This window comes from Mycteria americana, chromosome 3, assembly GCF_035582795.1.
Source record: "Mycteria americana isolate JAX WOST 10 ecotype Jacksonville Zoo and Gardens chromosome 3, USCA_MyAme_1.0, whole genome shotgun sequence".
Lineage (NCBI taxonomy): Eukaryota > Metazoa > Chordata > Aves > Ciconiiformes > Ciconiidae > Mycteria > Mycteria americana.
The window spans coordinates 121,236,539-121,243,019 of NC_134367.1; positions in this window are offsets into that span (position 1 = coordinate 121,236,539).

The following is a 6,481-nucleotide window of genomic DNA, read 5'->3' on the forward strand; positions in this document are numbered from 1 at the left end:
AGTGTGGAGGGAGAAGCTACGGCCATCAAGTGTGGACACAGGGCGAGGAGGTGGCTGCCTCCTCCACTCCTGCCCATCCTGATGCTTGAAGGGTTCATGACATCTCTGTTTTGCTTCTCTGACTGTTGCATCTCTCTTGCTGGCATGGAAATATCAACAGCCCAGCCTTGGTGCCTCTTGGCATAGCCTCCTTGCCCACTTGGCTTCACCAACAACCCCAGAGCAGGACATTTTGGTGCTAGCATCCCCAGCCAACCTCAACGGGGCAGCTAGGGATCATTGGAGAGACTCACCATCCAGTGGCTCAGCCCCATCCCTTGCAGACACAAAGCGTTACCATCACCTCCAGACCCACATCAGCCCCTGCAGTGCCAGCATGATGTCCCCATGCCAAGGTCCACCATGCCCCTGGTTGCAGGGGACCTGCCTGATCGTAGGCGCGGACACCGGGAGGTAGGTGAGCCTGGCATGGTACCGTGAGGCTCTCCCCACCTGGGATCTCTGGGTGGCACACAGATATCCAACCACAGCCACCTTGTCTGAGCTAGGTCCTGGATCTCCAGCCTTGAGTGCCCGGGGAAAACAGGGAAGGCTCTCACCCCGCCGCGGCCGTAACAAGCTGTTTTCCTCCCATCTCGCCAGCGCTTGGCTTCCAGCCCTGAAAGGAAGATCACCGTGCCAAGAATTTCTACGGCTGTGTCCAACAGAGCGAGCTAACACCTGATTTGCCCTTAATTACAGTGGTGGGAAAAAGCCCAGGGGCAAATGTGAAAGGGTGACAACTGGGTGGTGATAAGGACAAGACTTGTCTGTCATTTGGCATAAGGGCTTTTCCGGAGGGCTTTATTTCCTAAGAAAAATCAGCAGAAAGACTTTGAGTGTGCGGAGAAGCAGCTCAAAGGACAGGATGTATAGAAACCATGCCTCCCCCTCTGCCACGCCAACATCTCCAGACCAGAAAGGTCTGGAGGCCCCTCACAGCCTTGCATCAGGACTGACGCACACGCCACTTGCATGCCGACATGCCACAAGGCAGCAGGCGATGCAAAGTTACTGCAAGAAGGGAGTTAAAAATAGACGCTGAATTATTCCAGAGCTTTTGTCTAGCCTATTTGTGGACAAAATAACCCCCATTACCTTCTGACCCCTGAGCAGCTCCAGCCGTTCCCACCACCACCGAACCCCCCTCCAAACCAGAGACCCTGCCCCTGCTGCCTCTGTTGTGTTCCCGGGTTGCTATGTTACAAAAACACTATTAAAGAGTGCTGCAGCTCCGAGCAAGGGCACCCAAAACCTTCAGATGGTCCCTGCTGAGGTTGTTAATGGGGGATTTTTAGGTGCGACCAGGCTCATTCCTGATCCAGTGGCTTTCAGCTCTTGCCCCAAAGGTGTATTGCGCTTCCTTGCTTTAAACATGTACAAGAAAGAGAGAGAAAGCCACAGAATAATAATTAAAAAAATTAAATGATTTTATTTTACTTTAATTTAATTTAAAAAAATTGGAGAGGAAAAGCCCACACAATGATCGGCTGAAGCACCGCAACAGTTTGCCTGGGATGCTCAGCCCCGCTCTTCCCACCCGCGCCCTGCTCGTACAGCCCTCGCTCAACTCCAGTGCTGGAGCAGCCTTAAGCTGCTGGCCATAGATGGTGGATTTTTTTAAAAAACCTTTTTTTAAATCCTTAAAACTTTTTAAAACACCTGGGAGAGATTTCAGAAGAATACAGTCTCAGGTTTCTGCACCCTGCATTGGAGTCCTGGGGTATCACAGACCAGTGCCCAAGAGAGATATTTTTTAATGACGCAGTTTGAAAGCTTTGATCTGTTTGGGCTATTAAATTTGTTAATGCAATTCTTTACATCCTCCCGGGCTTACACCTGAGCACACATTGTTTTAACTCAGCTGCTCCCCAGCCAGCAGAGGCAGTTTGAAGGGGAAACTGGAGTGGGACCGATGGTGCTAGCTGATGAGCCTCTTCTCGTTATGAAATATTGCGACTAGGTGTTGCGACTATGAAATATTGCGACAGGAAACAAGTCTCCAGAGCAACCTGGGAATCCGTCAGGCGGGTGATTGCACTCGATTCCCAGTCACTCATGGTCTCTTCCTGCCAAAACTCTGATTTAATAATAATTGTAATGATGATAATGATGATAATGATGATGATAATGATAATGATAATAATAACAATAACAACAACAATAAACTAATACATTACTATAATTATATTTCTATAAATTTTATGGTTTTCTCTATATTAAATATTTATATATGCACATTTATATTATAGATAAATATATTTCTATAATATATGAACATCTGTAAAATCTATAGAATATATATAATTATATATAGTAATATATATTTATGTGATAAACATGTAAATATATGTTTATATAAAAATATATATAGACACATCCCTGGGGATGTGTGTAACGTCTGCTTTGCTGGATGCCCAGACACATTGCCTCGGATTATATGTATATAATATAAATGTGTCTTTATACAGTATATAAAAATACATAGGATGTAGATAATCATATATATTTTTAGATACACACACACACAGATACATATCCAGGAATATTAAACAGTGCTTTTACTAAGAACAAGACCCAGGGGAAACAGAACTGAGGGTAGCTCATTTCAGAGGAAGGGCAGACCTATAAAATTAGGAAAAATTCTAAATGCTGCAGCCTTCACCCCTCTTTTCTCAGTCTCAGGTGCACACCAGGCCCTGCCAGGGTGGCCAAGACTTTCTCTTGGCAGAGCCAAGCCCTCAGGCTGTTCCTGCTCTACCCTTATGCCACAAATTTGGCTCAAGCCCCTGCTCTGAAATGGCCTTGGGGGGTTCCTGGGAAGAAGGGCTTGGGCGTGATGGGGAAGAGGTCTCCCCCTGCCTGGCCCGATGGGGCTGGGGATGCTGCTTCACCTTGCAGGGGAAAAAAGAAACTTAGCTGGGACATCACCTTTCAGCTTAACGGAGAAATGGCCGTAAAACATCTGCATTACTATTTATATTATTTGGAGAACAAAAAAGGAAAGGTTTTCTTCTATAATTCCTTAGTCAGTAAATTAAAATGTTCACACATTGGCTTTCCAAGCACCTCCTGGACACATTTCCCTGGCATTTGCACTGTGTCTTTTGCCCCATAAACACCCCGATTTCCATTCTCTGCAGATCCTCCTCAGCTCGGGTGAGGCAGTTAATTGGCAATAAATGGCTGAAAAACAGGCGGAGGATGGAGGGAAAGTAAATGTCCTCGGTGGGAAACTTAATAGGGAGAGCTAAGGAAGAAATAAATGAGAGGGAGATAAAGGGATGATGCTGGCTACCCAGAAGAGCTTTTTCACCTCCCCTTCCCACCATGCCAGAAACGAGCCCATCTGAAAAGCGACTGTCCCAGCCAAAACCCGCTGGCGCTGAGCCAAAAGCAGATGGGGAGAAGGGCTGGAGTAAGGGGAGGATGGGACCAGCACTTTTGGCAGCATCTTGCATTGGCGTCGGATTCTTGGGCGATGAAACCAAAGGAAATCACTATTATTTTATTTATTTTATTGATGAGGCGTATTTACCAGGCATTTTATTTATGAGGCATAAAAACTAGGCGGTGGTTTGGGTTTGGTGCCTTTTTCCCATTGTTGCTTACTCTTACGTTCGCGATGCAGTCCAGCCTCATGTTCCTGGAAGACCATGAACCCCCTGGGTGAGACAGTGACATCAGGCACGGTGGGATCAAAGGCTTATTTTTTAATTCGGGCTATTTTGACCTCCTGTTGTCGGCGTTTCTATGGCTTACTTAACCCAAAATGTCAGTGCAGATGGACAGGCTGCCGGCACGTCACTCCCTGCACATCCCCAGTTGGAGTTTTCAGGAGCAGCAGCATTGGGAAGCTGTATGCATCAGCTTGCACGTGTCCTGTGAGAAAAACCTCTCCCTCGCATTTTAATCTAACTCTTGGGCAATTAAGTTTTTTAAAATAAAGCCAGGGACATGTGCTGCACAGCCTCTCCTCTGTCTGTCCTTCAGCTGACGCCCGCCGAAGGAATCGGGAGGAATTGCTGGGGGCGAACAGACAGACAGACCCTATCAGCCCCATCAGCTTCATTTCCTTAATCTCCTAAAAAGATGCCATCAGAGCTCTGGGCACCCAGAGTTTTACCAAAATTTGCCAGTTTGAGGTGGGTTGATTCTGGTTACCTCCATCCTAAGTGACGCGGTGACCTGACCAACGGCATCAGTGCTCAGCCTTGATTTTTCCCTTACTTCCATAAAACTCAGTGAAGGAGGAAGGGTTTTCTCCTGGTTCTACCCCAGTGAGACAGGTCACTGAAATTACTTTTATTGCAAGCAGATAAAAAGTTTTCCCTGTTTATTACCCTGTAAGTTATGCCTGTAATTTTCCTGTAAAAGGATGGCTTTAAAAAGTTGTTCCAGTACTATCTGGAGATCATCTAGCTTGCGTTTTTGGCTTGCAGGTGTTGGATGTGGGATCGTAGTAGCACTGAGCTGTAGGAATGGAGTGCTGGGTTTAAAGCGAAGTGTTTTAATTAACAGTGCAAGCACAGGAGTGGGGCTGCTTTTTCATTTAAGGTAATAGCAAGCTGCTGTCAACGTCTGGAGAGAAGGAACAGGACTTTGCTGAAGTCTTGGAGTGAATCCAGGACTTTCCTGCTGGTGGATCTGGGGCAGAAGAGAAGCAACTTCCCCGATGCGGAAGAGGCAGCGTGTGGCCCCGTCTGGCAGTACAAAGTGCAAAGGGATGCTCCCAGGCCAACTGGATTGGGATATAAAATTCGTGGAGTACTTCAGGTCTTTGCATTTTTGGTTTTCTTTAAAGCCAAGAGGCAGAACTGGGCAGATCCAGATGGGACCCCAAAATGAACCGACCGGCTTATCCTGGGGGTTGCATGTTTTTCCCCAGACTCTACGGGGAGCCTCATGAACGTGGCTGAGCCTCGGTGCCTGCAGCCAGGAGGGATGAAGCCCACCCTGCCCATCCCAGGCAAGGCTGCCTGTGTCTCCCACCCATCCATCTCTTGAAACTGGGGTTCAGCACTACCCTGGCAATTCCCATGCCCCTCTCCTTGTGGAAGTGGGGCACTGGTCTTGTTTGCAGTTCAACTTGGTGTGGATATAAGGAGCAGTTCAGGTATGTTTCGGTGTCCTTATTATCGGTGTAAAGGGCTGCACTGAATCATTCAACCATGTATTACATGTTTTTATATACATGCATATATATATAAGCCCATATAGAGCTGATGGGAGGGAAGGGGCATCCCTGCCTCCCCAAAACACGGCAAAGCCAGGTGCACTGACCCATCCCACCACCAAAGGTGGGCTTGGGCCGACACGTTGGTCTGCAGAGGGGCATGGGAGGCATTTCCCTTCTGCAGGCACAGCTGCGGGGCGATGCTGGGCTTAGGGCGATGTGCTTGGGGCGATGAGGTGCTTAGGGACATGGTGTAGCAGTGGACTTGGCAGCGTTAGGTTTACCGTTGAACTTGATGATCTTAAAGCTCTTTTCCAACCTATACGATTCTGTGATTCTGTGACGTGGAACAGCCAGGCCCTGTTGCAGCTTAACCCCCGCCGGCAAGGCTGCCGATCCCAGTGTTCGCTGGAGCTGTTTCTCTTTCTTGAGTCTAGAACTAGTCGGTATCTGCTCCCATCCTTTTTGGGCTGCTGCATCCCACCAGCACCGGACTCTGCACTGTCGGCTCCCGCCCACCGATAAAAAAAAGGTGCTGCTATTTACCTGTGGGGTGCTGGAGAGTATTTATGGCAGGCAGAGGCACAAGCATCTGCCATACTTGGGTGCCAGCACCGTAAAGGAGGAAGCCCAGCCAGTGCTGGGAAGCATGTTCAAGCAAAAATGGGGAAAATATTTTTTAAAAGAGAGAGGGAAGTTACAGCTGAGTTCAGCAGCGATGCTCGGCCTTCGGCACCTCCTTGCTTGCTGAAGACGCTCCACCAGCACAATGCCTCCCCAGCACCGAATGCTGCAGGGCAGTCGGGGCGGGGAGGCCTTTCAGCCATGGGTGGAGGTGCTTAAATTCACGATAAACTTGATAAATCACAAATATTACAGACACGTTGCACTGAACGGTCCTTAATCTTGGCTTACAGCCCCGTTTTTCGAAGCTCCCACCCTTGCACCGCGGATGTCGCAATAGAATAGCAATGGCGATTTCTTTCCACGCGTCTCCCCGTGGGGCGGAAGGACCTGAGGAGAGCAGCGGGGTGAATTACCGACGGCTAACTGCAGGAGAGGTCCGGCGCTACCGCCCCCGCTGCAAACTCCCGGGCCAGCGCCCGTCTTCCGGCGCCCCACGCAGCCTCGCACCATCCCCCGGGGAAGGCGCTCGCTTGTGCCAGCCCTGCGCTGGCCAGGGGAAGGCGGAGGGCCGCCGCCCGCACTACCCCAGGGACCCTGCCCTGCCTGGGGCTGGCTCTGCGCGGCCGCCATCGCAACCCC